The sequence below is a fragment of the Rattus norvegicus genome, chromosome 9, assembly GCF_021556685.1.
Source record: "Rattus norvegicus strain SHRSP/BbbUtx chromosome 9, alternate assembly SHRSP_T2T, whole genome shotgun sequence".
NCBI lineage: Eukaryota > Metazoa > Chordata > Mammalia > Rodentia > Muridae > Rattus > Rattus norvegicus.
In genome coordinates, this window is record NC_141542.1 from 60,451,721 (window position 1) to 60,467,530 (window position 15,810).

Below are 15,810 nucleotides of genomic sequence, written 5' to 3' on the forward strand. Positions count from 1 at the left end.
TTGATGTTGTTAGAAGCCCGGACAATTAAAACATGTTGGGAATTATTAGGAATCGAAGCAGCTGGTGTTGGAATATTCTAGCCCTAGGTTTAAATTAGTAAGTTGCCTTTCTTGATAAGAAGTGGTATTAGATTTCAGGCCCTGATTTCGCAATGAATTTGGCTGCTGTCCAGAGCAGTCCGACACAGCAGGTCACTCGCTGTCCCCTAACCTCCCCCTTTACTTTAGCTATCACTGTTTTCCACTCTTACCCATCACATTTAAGAAACACAAAATCCAAACAGACAAAGTGTTACTTGTTTTTTTTTACTCCGCTGCTTTTTTTTTCCTTAGTAAAATATATTTTATTGGGAGAAAAGTAAAATAATGTATCCACTCAGTAAATATTTACTGATTGGCTACTAAGTTTCAGAAACTGCTAGATGTGCCCTGGAATGCAACATATACCGTAAGTGCCAAGAAGCAGTGTGAACTGGTGGGGGGCAGGGGGTTGCTTATGTCTGCTGCAAATTCTGCCTTAGAGCTTGCTGTGATCCAGCAGGATCACATGAAGTAGCTGTGGCTTAAGTTCATCATATCCAGATTCTGTAGTACTCCACCCAACACCAACATAATCCCAGGACTCTCATGGTGCCCATTTCTAGATGAGAAAACAACACCAACAAAAGCCAGAACAAACAAACAAACAAACAAAACAAAACAAAGGCTTGTCAGTGCCCAGGTCAATATTCAAGGCTCCAAGCTCTGTTCCTCAGAGCTTTGCTGTTCCTGAGTTTAGATGGGCTTACAACACTCCTCTGTGGAAGCACAAATATCCCTGTGGCTCTGTGTGTCTGGTTTTTCTATAGTAGATGCCTACAGTGGGCTTTCCAAGTTATTCTTTTACTATAACGATGAAATGATATTTTTTAGCAAATTAAGAAACTACAAATGAGGGGTTGGGGATTTAGCTCAGTTGTAGAGCGCTTGCCTAGCAAGCGCAAGGCCCTGGGTTCGGTCCCCAGCTCTGGAAAAAAAAAAAACTACAAATGAACTTCTAGATGCTTAAGAGAGTATCCCATAGTGATGTCAATCAATTTTTTAGCATCTATTTTTATTAGATATTTTTTATTTACATGTCAAATTTTATCCCCTTTCCTGGTTTCCCATCCATAAACCCCCTATCCCACACCCCTGCCCCTTCTTCTATGAGGGTATTCCCCCAACTGAGGAGGTGGTGGCGAGCCTTGGCAGAACCAAGGGCTTCTCCTCCCATTGGTGCCCAACAAGGCTGTCCTCTGCTACATACGTCTGGGGCCATGGGTCTGTCCATCTGTACTCTTTGGATGGTGGATTAGTCCCTGGGAGCTCTGGTTGGTTGGTATTGTTGTTCTTATGGGGTTGCAAACCCCTTCAGCTCCTTCAATCCTTTCTGTAACTCCTCCAATGGGGACCTCATTCTCAGTTCAATGGTTGGCTGCTAGCATTTGCCTCTGTATTTCTCATGCTCTGGTTAAGCCTCTCAGGTGACAGCTATATCAGGTTCCTGTCAGCATGTACTTCTCGGCATCATCAGTATTGTCTGGGTTTGGTGACTGTAAAAGCAGTAATTGCCATTGGTCTGGTGGGATATCTTTGAAGTGAAACACCCCTCCTCATATGGTGTTTTCTAAAGAAAAGTTTGACTCAACATTAGTAGACCTCTAGAACGGCTTTTGGCTACATGCGCCCAGGAGAAGGTCGGTAGCAGCTCCCTACAGTGGATGCTACAGCGTGCTCGCCCATCAGAGTCAAGCAGACTGTCCAGCAGCTGTGCTATAGCATGACCTAATTTTGGAAAGAACGAGGAATGCTTTCCCCTAGAAGTCCACCATCCCAAAAATAAAAGAACAGAGATTGGAGCTGCTCTCAGAGACCCTTCCTGAGCTGTGCCTCTACTTCGGACATGCAAGTTACACATTCTCTAAATAGAAATAACCCCTCACTCTGAATGAGTGAGAAAATTAAATCAGATGGAAAAATTATGTGAGGATTTGTCCCAGGTGTGGTTGTTAGGAATGACAGTACCATCACCAGCTTCATTTAGGTTTACAACCTTGAACCACCCATCGTTCCCTCCTTCTAGGCCTTTGGCACCAGAGTGCAATCAGGCATCATCTACAATCAGTACTTACTCTGAGAAACGCAGCAACATTGCATGCTATGTCAACATTATGGAGTGTGTTCACACAACGTTAGGTGTTGCTGCACACTGCCCACTGGCTGGCTGGTGCATCTCATTCCTCCGAAGCACAGGCCTGAACATTGCAGGTAATTGTGAATACTTGTGGATTTAAACATGCAGAAGCACAGAAAACACAAAATAAAAACAAGGATAGAAGATTAGCAATAGTGACTGGCACAGGGGACTTTCAGTGGCGGGAACTGGAAGGACTGAGCATTGTTCTGGGTGAATCACCAAGGGAGGGATGAGTGAATGTGAAGGCTGAGACTGTGAAGACCGTAAGTAAGCTAATGTATTGTTTATAAAACAAACATACTCTACAAACCCACTGTAAAATAAGCCCATGGTGTTCACAGACCGAAGGAGCATGCCTGTACTGTGAAACACAGCCTCCATCTTCATGGGCATTGAGGCCTCCATATCCACCCTCATCTTTAGTCAGTTACATCATCTGAAGGAGGGCGTGCAGTGTGTGGCCACAAGGTCCTAGCGCCATGGTCCTCAACCTTCTGAATGCTGTGACCCTTTAATACAGTTCCTCATGTTATAGTGATCCCCAATCACAAAATTATTTTCGTTGCTACTTCTTAACCGTAAGTTTGCCACTGTTATGAATCATAGTGTAAATATCTGATATGTGGGAGACATGATGTGCAACCTTGTGAAATGGTCAAGACCTTGACCAGAGAGGTCAAGACCCATAGGTTGAGAACCACTGCTCTAGTGACCTCCCTGTGCACCACTTCTTCATTAAAAGAATCTGTTTTTCCCTTGGAAACAAACGTTCCAGAACCCCCTCCTCGTGTTTGGCTTCCACTCCCATCACTGCGCTGCTCCTTCTGAGAACTGAAGTGTCTGGTCCCCAGCAGCACAGGCTACAGGTTCCCCTGGGCAGGAGGAAATGTGGCCATAATGCAGGCCGAGGGTTCTCTGTCATCAGAACACTTGGAAACTGTGTCAGCCAGCCTTCTATGGGACAACGGATACTTGCAACAACTGCCCTATAGAGAGGAGCGTTTGGGACTGGCCCTGGGTCTTGGAGATGTCAGACCACAGATGACCGTTTCTGTTGCTTTTAGGCCTATGGTGAAGCAACATGCTCTCGCAGGAGTGTGGGAACAGAACCACTCACCTCATGCATGGTAAGCAAAATAAGGAAGAAACAGAAACAAGCACTCAACGATCCGCTTCCAAAGCACACACCAAGAAACTCAAGACCTTCCCCACTACATCCTGCCTCTCAAGGGTTCTTCCAACTCCCAAGTGCACCACCCTGGGGGTCATGTAACACAGGGCCTTCAGCAGATGGGAAAAACTACACAAGAATCACTTGGGTTGGACCTGGAAGTACAGCCCCTTAGTGCTTACCCTCAAATCGGGAATGACGTGAAGCTACTCTTCTAAAGGCACCCCAGCCCCGTCCTTCACCTCGCTCCCTGCTTTCTTCCTGTGAATCAAACGGCCACAGAAATTAACAATTTCTTTAAAACATAGTAAAACAAACAAACAAACAACAAACAACAAAAACATAGCAGTAGTAGAATACAACCCTTTTTAAAAAGATTTATTTATTTATTATATATAAGCACACTGTGGCTGTCTTCAGACACACCAGAAGAGGGCATCAGATCCCATTACAGATGGTTGTGAGCTACCATGTGGTTGCTGGGATTTGAACTCAGGACCTCTGGAAGAGCAGTCAGTGCTCTTAACCACTGAGCCATCCCTCCAGCCCTCAAGGTACATCCTTAAGACCGATTCGGTTTTTTTTTTCAGTGCTGGGGTTCAAAGTCAGGGTCCCCACACACTAGGCAAGCGCTTTACCCCTGAGTTACACCATTAGCACCAAGATGAATTCATTTCTAAATATTCCTCTTTTGTACCTTTTATAAAAATGTCTTTCAATATTTCTCTGAACTACTGTATCTGTTGATCTTTTCCTCCCTACTACACAGTGCCTGGTAGAAGTGACTTAGTACAGGGAGGATTTATTTTGGCTCATGGGTCTGGCTTCAGGGGATTTCAGTTGGGAAACTTGGGAAAGAAAGCTTGACAAAGTGGCTGAGCTTAGGGTAGAAGGATTGTGTGGTAGGGTTCCTCACGTCTCAACAGATCAGGAAACACAATCTGAGGTGAACAAAGTTCTCCTCTAGCTGGAAGGGATCTGGATGGTTGATGAGGGCAGAAATCTCAGCGCTAATTGGCCAGTTCTGCCATTAGCAGGCACAGGACTATCACCTCCTCCTTCAGACTAGCATGAGCACTTTCTACTCAGGATGTGAAATGGAAATTTGGGGGACCCTGGGCTACTGCTTTAAGTATTCACTTTATGAACTTAAAGATGCTTTAAGAATTTAGGTCTTAAAAAAAAATGATGGGACCACAAATGAACTAGGCACGCAGATACCACGCCCCACACCGCCTCCCACCCCCTTACTCATGGACAACCACAGATGTGACAGCTTTAGCCTACGTCACATTTTGTCAGGGCTTTGGCACAAATTTTCACCGGAAATAAATTCCCCTGGCAGTATGAGGCAGCTTTTCTACTGTTTAGTAGATCCTGGCCTGTCTTTCCATTCTGAAATGGTTTATCACCACCTACTGCTGGCCTCAAGGGTGGAGACACCAAGAATCCCCTGTGAGTAAACTCTTCCCCCAAGCCCCACTGGGACAATCTTCCTGAGTCTGTGGAGTCCCCATAGTGGTTACTTTTCTGTTGCTGCAGTAAAACACCATCGCCCTGGCAACCTGTGGGAGAAAGAGCTTCCGGTTACAGAAGGTTAGAGCCCATAATGGCAGGGAGCACATGGCTGCAAGTGGCTGGAAGAGGAAATCAGGAGCTCACATGCTCTACCACAAGCACAAAGCAGAGAGAGCAAGCTGGAAGCGGTGGGCAGGCAGATTTTTATGGAAAAGCCCTCCCCAGTGACATACTCCTAACACCCAAACCTTCCCAGTGACACCAGCAGAGAACTAAGTATTCAGATGCCTGAGATTATGAGGAACATTCTCATTCAGACCACCATAGACCCCGCCATTTATTTTTCCTTCTTAAGACAAGGTCTCACTATGGTACCCGGCCTGGGACTCATCATGCAAACCAGGCTGGCCTCAAACCCACGGAGACCCATTGGTCTCTAGGATTGAAGGCATGCGCTGCTACCTTGTCCTGTTTCCCTGTGGTCTTTATACAGCTCATCTCCAGACTACATTCAAAGAAACGCAAACAAGATTATAAACCCCTAAAAGAGCGCATCAAGGTCCCTGGGCCTGCTCACGGCCACTGCCCAGGAACTGTTGGTTAAACAATAAGTTAATAAATTAAATTCTCATTTAGAATCTAAGAAACTTAGAACTTTAATCTAAGTTTCTTTCTTCCTTTCTAAAAGTAGTGAAACGCCGGGCACAGGAGGGGCTCGTCCTCTGTTAGAGGAGAGCCACAGAAGTCCACCCCGGAGACTGTGAAGGATGACCCAGGTGAAGAGGTCCAGTTGCAGTGTGCAAGGCTGTTTGTCTGCCGAGGGCTTAGGTGCCAAAGGTGATGAGAGCAATGAGATAATGAGCTTCCCTGAGGGATCAAACACCTTCCTTGACATCAGACTCTGTAAGGAGCACAGTGCCCCCAGAAAAGTGTATGATCCATCCCCCATCCCCAAACAACCACATACCAGCAGCTAGGTCAGATTTACCACATCCCCAGCACATCCACCAGATCTGGAACATCTGTCCTGGTGAAGACCCTTCTTTGTCTAGTGCTTCATGCCTTGTAGAGGGCTTTTCCAAACATATGTACATGTGCATATATATATATATATATACACATATGTATATATGTATGTATATATATGTGTGTGTGTGTGTGTGTGTGTGTGTGTGTGTGTGTGTATGTGTGTGTGTGTGTATGTATATATGTATGTATATGGTAGGTACTCCAACCAGTTCTACAAAAGGAGGAAGAAACTGAGGCTGAACAAACAGGAGTTCCTTCTAGATTATAGGTTGAGAAGCAGAGCCAGGACCTTGGTAGTTACCTTATTCCCAAGTCCTCATTGACTCCTGTATTTCATCTACTCATTGGTGGTTGGTATTATGGTGACTTCAAGTGAGGAAAAAAATTTAACCTTGCCTTGCTGCCTGTCCTACAAAACCTACCATCTCTGGATCGTGAATACCAACACAGGACACAAGCCTCCTATGACTTCAGTGAGAATAGCCCTTTGTCAGTTCAGTTCTGTGTATCCCAAGTGTGATGGTTTGTATATGCTTGTCCCAGGGAGTGGCACTATTATAAGGTGTGACCCTGTTAGATTAGGTGTGGCCTTGTTGGAGTAGGTGTGTTACTGCTTTGATTTGTGTTACTTTGATTTGTGTTACTCACCCTAGCTGCCTTGAAGCCAGTATTCTGCTAGCAGCCTTCAGATGAAGATGTAGAACTCTCAGCTCTGCCTGCACCATGCCTGCCTGGATGCTACCATGCTCCCACCTTGATGATACTGAACTGAACCTCTGAACCTGTAAGCCAGCCCCAATTCAATGTTGTCCTTATGAGAGTTGCCTTGGGCCTGGTGCCTGTTCACAGCAGTGAAGCCCTAACAAAGACACCAAGCACAGGAACGGGTATTCAGGATGGGTAGAGAGTAGCAAGGATGACCAGGCCCACCATCAGAATTGCTAAGTTCCTAGGTTGTAGCAATACCTCTCTGTTTTGGAAATCAGTTGAAAGCACCATTAAGAACTAAATCTGTGGTTGCAAAGAGGCATAAGGAATCTTTTCTGGGGTAGGAGGAATGTTCTTGATCACAGTGACTGGCACGTTTCAAATGGGCACAAAGCACCAATTTATAAACGTACAACGGGAAAACGCTTCATGTACATCATGTGTACAAAGAGCCGAGTATGTCTCCTTCCTCATATTACAAATGAAAAAAAAAACACTTTAAAAAAAATTAGACGTAGGTAGATATTTCGGTCTGGTTTTCTTTTCTCCAGAATTATGGGATAAAATGTTAGGAAACTCACAGAGGCAGAAAAAAGAGTTTAAAATTAGTTTCTGAGAAAACCAGGTAAGAGAAGAAGGGTGCTGCAGGTGTGATTCTGGAGGAAAAAAAAATTTTTTTCACAAAGCAGTTCTGAGAAGTTTGAGGTGTCAGTATCTGGTTTTTCTCCAGCGCCAGCTTCAGCTGTCCTCTGAGCCCCTGGGCCAGGCTGCTTGGGATGTCACGTGGTCTAGCTGGAGAAACTCAACATTGGCAGACCTTAATTTTTTTTAGCATCTTGAAAATGTGCTAATTGTCTCAGATTTTGTTAAAATATCAAGCTACATCCATTTTTAAACTGGTGCCATATGCTTTGTGCCTGCAGCAGGCTTCATACCTGGTTTGTGGACTTAAAAACCCCTTCTTAGCGAGAAGGCCTCGAAGTGAGTTGAGACTGGAGTTGTTGGCTTTTAATCACGGAATTCATAGAAAAAAAAATTCTCAGAGCTCCACTTGAAAGCTGATAACCCTTAGGGAATCATGCGCTGGCTTCCCCCAAAGAAAGGTGGTAACCAGAAGATGCAGAAAATAGATATTGTGTGAATATCCTCCAGGTTAGTTTGGACTTTTTAGAATACTTAAAGAACTAGTGGTTCTTTCTCAGATCTAGAGCAAGTATGGCCCTCGCTTGGTTGATTGCTCACCAGCTGGACCTGTAGGGACATAGTTGTCCACTGAAGAAACACATTTTACACTGAGTGAGCATTGTGACTGCGGTGTCCACAGTAAAACGGTTATGTGAAGTCAGTCATGTGGCAAACGACTGTAATCCCAGTACTCTGGGGGCTAAGTCAGGAGGATCATGAGTTCGAGGCCAGCCTGGGCTACAAAGTAAGACACCCATCTCAACAAACAAAGATGTAACTTGATTTCTCTGCCCTCCACAACTATCACCTTTTTTAAGAAGCTCATTGTATTGATCAGGCTCCTTATGTTTAAATGAGGATACCAAAACAGCAGGCCACCTGTGTCTGCAGATTCTACCTCTCGGAGGCAACTAAATGTGAACTGAAAGTATCCTGCCTACAGGGACTGTTAGTAAGTTGCTGCTGGAAGCCTCTCTTGGTGCATGCAAGATGTTAGTCCCCAGCACTGGCAAAGACATACCATTAAAAGAAAAATTAACCATACATTTTTCTTGAAACTATTCCTTAAACAATACTGTATCACACTTACCTTGCATCCAATATCCTAAGTCATTTGAGTGTATGGGGAACACATGCAGGCTCTTTGCAAAGATGATGGTGTCATTTTAAGAGGACACTTGAATGTTCGCAGATTCTGAAATGATTGAAGCAGTGTCAGTGGGCCCCAAGCAATAGCTGTACATCATCAGGAGCAACGGGAAAGAGGCAAGAATGCATTTTGGAAAACTCTGTCTATTTGAAAGTCTTATACCAATGTGAGATGTCACTGCTGCTTCTTTGGTCATTAACTGTGTGTGAGTGGAGACTTGACAAATGATTTCAGCTCATTGTTGGGATGAGTCAGTGTCTTAGTTAGGGTTTCCATTGCTGAAAAGAGACACCATGACCAAGGTAACTCTTGTAAGGGACAATAGTCAATTGGGGCTGGCTTATAGGTTCAGAGGTTCAGTCCATTCTCTTGATGGCAGGAAGCATGACAGCGTCTAGGCAGACACAGTGCTTGAGAAGCCGAGAGTTCAAATTTTGATCCGACTGCAGGCAGGAGAGGGACTGGCATCCTCAGGCAGCTAGGAGGAAGCTCTCTCAAAGCGCACTTCCACAGTGACACATTGTCTCCAACAAGGCCACATCCATTCCAACAAGGTCCTACCTCCTAGTAGTGCTGCTCCCTGGACCAGGGTCCCTTAAAGCAAGCGTCACAGTCACATCATCTATGGCGCTGGAGCCACACATGCGTTATTGCTATGCCTGAGGCACTAATCCTATCAGCCATGGCAACGTTCTGACAGCCCCTGTGGTCAGTGACTCTGTGATGCTGGACAATATTATCTTCTATGTGGTCCTTATCCAGAGAAAGTGGAGACACACCAAGGGCTGGACAGAGATATGGGATGGCGGTGAATCCCTGTTCCATCCTATGTCTCCCATGGATCCAGCTCAAATCATAAGGGCTTTCTTTGTTCTTGTTGTTCCCTTTTTATGGCTAGCAGTTTCGCTGTAGTTCAGCTCTTAAATATCTCTCTAAGACCCACATGGTGATGTTTTAGCCATAAACTCATGGTGCTTTGGAGAGGTGGTGGAAAATGTCAGAGTTGAGGCCTGGTGGGAGGAAGTTAGGTCTTTGGGAGTGTATCCTTGAGGGGGACATTGTGACTGGAACTCTTTCCTCTGAGTTGCTTTTCTATTGCTTATCATAGCAATACCACATGCAAAAGTACTTTAAGGAAGAAAGTTTATTTTGGCTTATGGTTCCAGAGGGGTGAAGGTGACTCATGGCAGGGAGGTGGCAGGCACGATGGCGGAAGCAGGAAGCTAAGACCTCATATCCTGAAACACAAGCAGGAAGCATGGAGAACACAAGAGGCAAGAGGCTTTAACACTCAAAGTCTGTTCCCGGTGATTTATGTCCCCCAGCAAAGATCTACTTTCCAAAGGTTCCCCAATCTCCCCAGAGAGTGACACCAACTGGGGACCAAGTGTTTAAACATCTGTCCCTATTGGGGACGTTCTCGTTCAAACCACCACCTTACACTCCCCGGCTACCGTAGACTCATGTTCACATCATAAAGCAAAATGCATTTAGTCAAACTTCAAAAGTTTCCCTGGTCTTTTTCACAGTCTCAACACTGTTTGAAAGTCCAAAAGTCTTTTCTGAGACTCAAGACAATCTCTTAATTATAATCCCCTGCAATGGAGACATAGTGAGGAAATACTGGACCAAAACAAGACCAAAAACTAACAGGGCGAACTTTAAATCCTGTAGCAATGGCTCCACCCTTCCAGCCTTTTAGATTGCATCTCTCTCTCTCTCTCTCTCTCTCTCTCTCTCTCTCTCTCTCTCTCTCTCTCTCTCTCCCCCCCCCCCCCCTGCTTCCATTCCTGATGGACAGCACTGCTCATTAGATATTCCATGGTTCTGGCATCTCCATCATCTAGGGGGGCGGGGCTTCAGTTTTACAGTTTCACAAAATGGCCTCTTAGAGCCTTCTCACCAGCTCCCCTGCCTGCCTTCGGCAGCTCTCTAAAGCTATGGAGGGAGAATCCATGCTCCCTTCACTCTCAAATTTTTCACGCCTCGAAAATCAGCTTGATGTGGATAATACTGCCAATCTTGGCTTCCAGATTGGGATGGAGCCTGACCTCGTTGAAAGAATCAGAGTTGTTCTTTTACTCAGCTTATTGCTAGGGGCAGAAAATCTCTTAAACTCTATTTTACAAGTTGGAAAATTAGCTGGGTAGAGTCTTTCCCTGACAGCTCCCTTCCCTTTATTCCAGTGCTGTACAGGCCTTTCCTTCTTGGCACTAACTATTACAGATTCTTTTCCAGAACATACATTGACTGTAACATAATTCTCCTAACGGTCTTTATCTCTACAAATTATACACTCATTTTTCTCCTCTTCACCTTTCTCTCCCTTTCTCTTTTTCTATTGTAGATCTGTGCAAGCAGTGTTAGAAACAGTCATGCCTCAGATTCAACATTTCATTGTCTTGAAATTTCCCACACCAAACAGAATAGTTTGTTATGTTTCTAGTTTAACCTCAGGCAAGTTCTCAAGGCAGGAGCAGAAGTCAGCCAGGATTCTTTGCCAGAATACCACAGGAAAGGCTTCTAAAGTTCTTGCTGACTTTTTTTTTAAACATTTATTTATTTAATGTATATGGGTATGTTGTCATTGACACACCAGAAGAGGGCTTCAGATCCCATTACAGATGGCTGTGAGCCACCATGTGGTTGCTGGGAATCGAACTCAGGACCTCTGGAAGAGCAGTCAGTGCTCTTAACCACTGAGCCATCTCTCCAGCGCCCTTGCTGACTTTTAAGACCTCTTGAGCCACGATTCCATAATCCATATTGCTCTCCACAGGCTGATTCTAGTATGGCATTTTAAGTCCTGCTTACAGATTAAATCTCTTTCAGCCAAGGTTCCTAAACCCCCCACATTCCTCAAAAGATCAACAGGGCCAGGTTCATCATAGAAATAAGCAACACTCAAGTGACAACTTCGATCTTACTTACTTTTGTTTGCTGTAAAGGGAGTTTGTTTGGACATACAGTTCCAAGGGGCTGAGTGCATTACAATGTTGGGAAGTGGGGTAGAAAGCAGCAGGCATGGAAGCAGGAGCAGGAAAACGAACGCTCACAAGTAAACTGCTAGTGAGGAGCAGAGAACACACTGGAAGTGGAGTACAAGTTTGATTCCTCAAGGCCTGCCTTCACTGGTACTTCCTCCGGCAAGGCTCAGCTACTTCCCAAACAGCATTACCAACTGGGGACCGAGTATTGAAATATCTGAGCCTGTGGGGGACATTCTCATCAAAACTGCCCTGACTCCTCTTTGTGTTTGCCTCTCAGCTGCTATGATATTGAGCCGGTACCTCTTCAGGCTCCCTGACTTGATTTTGCTGCTTCACCAGGGACATAAAACACCAAAGCCAACTGACCAGGAATCTAAGACTCCAAAATTACAAGCCAAAATAAACCTTTCCTCTTTCTAAGTTGAACGTCTAATGTTCATTGTTATAGTGATGAAAAGGGAACAGATGCAGGTCTAATCCACAGTTCAGGAGTCTTCTCCATCTATTTTATGGGGAATGAACCAGGCTGTGATAAGCCTGGTGGTCCAGGCCCTGCCTATCACACCATGTTTCCAACATGTTCCCACAGAGTCCCAAAGCACTTCCTTATTTCTATATTTGAATATTCCTATATGAAAGACATGGCTGTGGCTCCAAATTGGTGATTCACTTCTGATGTAAAATATAGTGTGATTTCCCAATGTATGATTATTTAAATGGCCTCTACGGAGCTCAGGCATTAAGACCCTGGGTCTTGGGGTCAAGACCATTTGGTTTTGGTGCTGAAGTCTACAGCATTCATCCACCAGCATCCACTTGGGAAAGGATTCAAGATACTCCTCCTCTTGTGCAGAAGCCTCAGTCTCTTATGTAGAAGGCAAAGCTATCCCATGTACTGCATATCATTGCTAGGAGACTTGTGGTATTGTAAGCACTGTTACTGTGTATCACTCACAGGGAAAAAAGTCTGACCATGCTTAGTACAGATACAATTTTTACCTTAAATGTCCTCAATCTGTAGTTGATTGAATCAATGAATTCAGAAGATCTTGACACGGAAGTGTCCCCTGTACTAAAAGTAATCAGTAAAAATGAGTTAATATGAAAAGGAGTTAGTGTGAGAGTTAAACAAGTGAAATTATGTCAGACATTTCCTTAGAGTTCTCACTGACAACAGCCAACCTCCTAGAGGGCTTTTTGGAGGCTACCTGGTGCCTCACACAGAGTCTCTGATCTAGTCAGGGGCCCTGAAGATATAACAAGTGTCTAGGTGGTGTGGATACCAATGCTGCCAATCCAGGGCCAACCTCCAGAACTTCTTAACTATATAAAGGCCTTCACCTAGCATGGAAAATGCCCAAAGGGAAGTTTAACCATGGCTGAAAAGAATAAGCAGTAAAAATTTGCTTCACTAAGAACATTGCCAATTCTGCTCTCAGTGAAAATCATGCCCTCTTGCCCCAGAGCCTTGCCTGAGTTGAGGACTAAAAAATAACATGTTCCTTTCAGCTCACCTTTCTCAAAAGTTGAGACACATGGCCCAACACCTGTTTCTAAACACAGCTACTTGATGTATTACTTTTGGCAGCCCTGGCGTATTTTTTTTTAATTGCCGATAAAGTTATTGAGATTGAAACATACCATCTGTTTGAGTTTATATGGAAGAGGCAGGTGACAAGGTTGCAGGTAATGATAGAGTCAAGCTGTTTCCACAGCAAGGGCTGTTCCTTGCTTTTCCATCTGCCAAAATTGACTTCATTTCCAGATTTGGCATTTGGGAAACAATATGTTCTTCTGGAGAAGGCACTGAGAACACCAGTCTTCCAAGCATCAATGGGTTACATGAAGCAATATTAAATGCTTATCAATTTTCCCTCCACTAAGCTGAAATAGGGCTAGAAGGAAGAAAACAAATTCTATTGGATGTGTGTGTGTGTGTGTGTGTGTGTGTGTGTGTGTGTGTGTGTGTGTACTTACATGTCCAGTGTGTCTGACTTTTCTCCAGTTTCTGAAAAACGGTTCCAAAAGGTTACAAACACTGGGCTGGTGATATGGCTCAGTGGGTAAAGGTACTTGCCAAGCATGATGAGTTCAGTTTGATCCTGGAATCCACATAGTGGAGAAAAAGCTGACTCTGGCAGATTGTCCTCTGGTCTTTGCAAGTAGGCCATGCACAAGCATGGGTGTGCACATCCATGCATGCATGCGTATACACACACACACACACACACACACACACACACACACACACACTACACATTTTAAAGCAAACACATACACCAAGATGCTGGACATGCAAATGGTTAGCTCTCTATACTGTTTTTGTCAATGTACAGGACTGCTAAGATGCAAAGGATTCTTCCTGAAGTTCACAACTGGGAGAAGAGGCTAACAGAACATCAGAACCAAGCCAGAAACCTGACTGTAGCAGCTGACACCATTGGCCAGAGTACAGTCCTGTTCTCCACTGGGTCTGACACAAGCAGGGTAGTGTAAGGAAGTCCAGCAAAGACTGTCAGGGCTGGAGAGATTCACAGTGGCATGGCTCAAATGTGAGACAGCCAAGTGGCTCATGGGAAGTAATTTTGAGTTATGGAAGAGTCAGTGGGGTGATGTATCCTATCCATGCCTTGGTACCCAACAGTGCTCTTTGGATAAAACAACTGTTGTGAATGAGAGATGAGATAATTTCATTGAATTGATTCGTATGGATATGAGATCCTTTATCTCATTGTTGGACTCTGTCAATTCTTTTTTTTAGTATCTCCTCAGCCATCTGTGGTGGTCTGAATGGCCCAGAGGCTCATAAGGAGTGGTACTAACAGGAAGTGTGGCCTTATTGGAGTAAGTGTAGCCTCGTGAAGGAAGTATGTCACTGGGGGTGAGCTTTGAGATTTCAGAAGCTAAAGCCAGGCCTGATGGCTCACTCTCTCTTCCTGATACCTGTGGATCCTCTCAGCCTTTCTCCAGCATCGTGTCTGCCCAAATGTTGCCATGCTCCCCACCATGATGATAATGGACTGCACTTCTGAAACATAAGCTTGCCCCAATTAAATGTTTTTCTTTACAAGAGTTTCTGTGGTCATGGTGTCTCATCCCAGCAATAAAACCGTAACTGAGAAACAACCCAAGATCAGTTGGTACTGGCTTGAAGCAGGCTTCAGTGAGCCTTCAGGAATCCTGTCCACTCTTTGTAAAAGGCCTCATTTGTATAGGGCTATCCATTGAGAGCCACATAGATTAAACTGGTAGAACTGTAAAGATCATCCTAAAGGAATACAAAAGGGCACTCCCAAGAGCACCGAGGATGTTGGGTTAAAATCGTAGGCCACATATGTGATTCCCACTATGAGTTGTTCCTTAGAGGCCACTGAAACCCCATAAACCCTAAGGTTATTGCCATTGTAGGTAATTGCATTCCAGAACTAGAGATCAGGACTTTATTTCTAGACGCCGTATGTTTTAGCTTTCAAACACGAAGAAATCAAACTGGGGCTCAGCTAGAAGCTCCTTCCCTGAGGGTTACCTTTCACAGTGCTAGAAAGTTATCATACAGGCAGCTGGGGGAAAGTGGCACCAATAGTCTGCCTTGGTTACAGACCTGGCATTCTACCACAGCAGTATACCAAAGAAGATGTATTCACTGGTGAAACAGCAGTGTGACTATTGGGATATGACCAACTGATTTATTATTTTATCTAAGGCTATTCCATAGGAAAGAACTCCCATCTGGTAAGCCAGGGCAAATTCCTAAGGCTGGGAAGTTCATAGGTCCCAATGGTAAGGTAACTGCTATTAGATTCTTTTTAATGTATGTGATATGTGTGTGTGTGAAATCACCTTGTAAACATTAGTGTTTATGACCATAGATCACTGGCTCTGTTGAGTAGGTTGGCCATGAGTGGAAACTTCTTCATTACACTAAGTATACACTGCAGAGACTCATACCCAGTCATATTCCTGAGAATGGGTGACAGTTATTTATTCTCAGTCACAAATGGAACAAAATTAGATATTTTTTTATCACCCCCTCTAAGACTCAGGGCTCATCAGAGAAGAAGGACCTGAGAGAAATCTAAAAGCCAGAGGAAAGGGTGGGGTGCTATGTAGCTGGTTATTCTGAATTGAAATGTCTCTGGAGGAAGAAGGGATACTCAGTAAAAAATAGACAAAATTCGGAAATCTCAGGGAATATGTACACTTTGAAGGCTCAGAAAGCTGCTGGAGCCTCTAGGATTCACAAGGTCTTCAGTACATCGCTACTCCTGTGGAAAAACACCATCACGAAGGCAACTTCATGGAAGAAAGTGTTCAATTTTATGATTTCAGACAGAGGTTAGTT

At 44.4% G+C, this 15,810-nt stretch overlaps 1 protein-coding gene across 5 annotated transcripts in view; it reads left to right on the top strand.

Moving 5' to 3' along the window:
- The window catches only part of Gpr45 (G protein-coupled receptor 45), an 83,311-nt gene that overhangs the window by 58,891 nt on the left and 8,610 nt on the right, over window positions 1–15,810 (top strand). The window contains exons 2-3 of one of the 5 annotated variants that reach the window (XR_015628533.1): window positions 3,283–3,345; window positions 13,805–14,536. The gene's annotated coding sequence lies outside the window, so the exon portion shown is untranslated. 5 annotated transcript variants of the gene reach the window in all.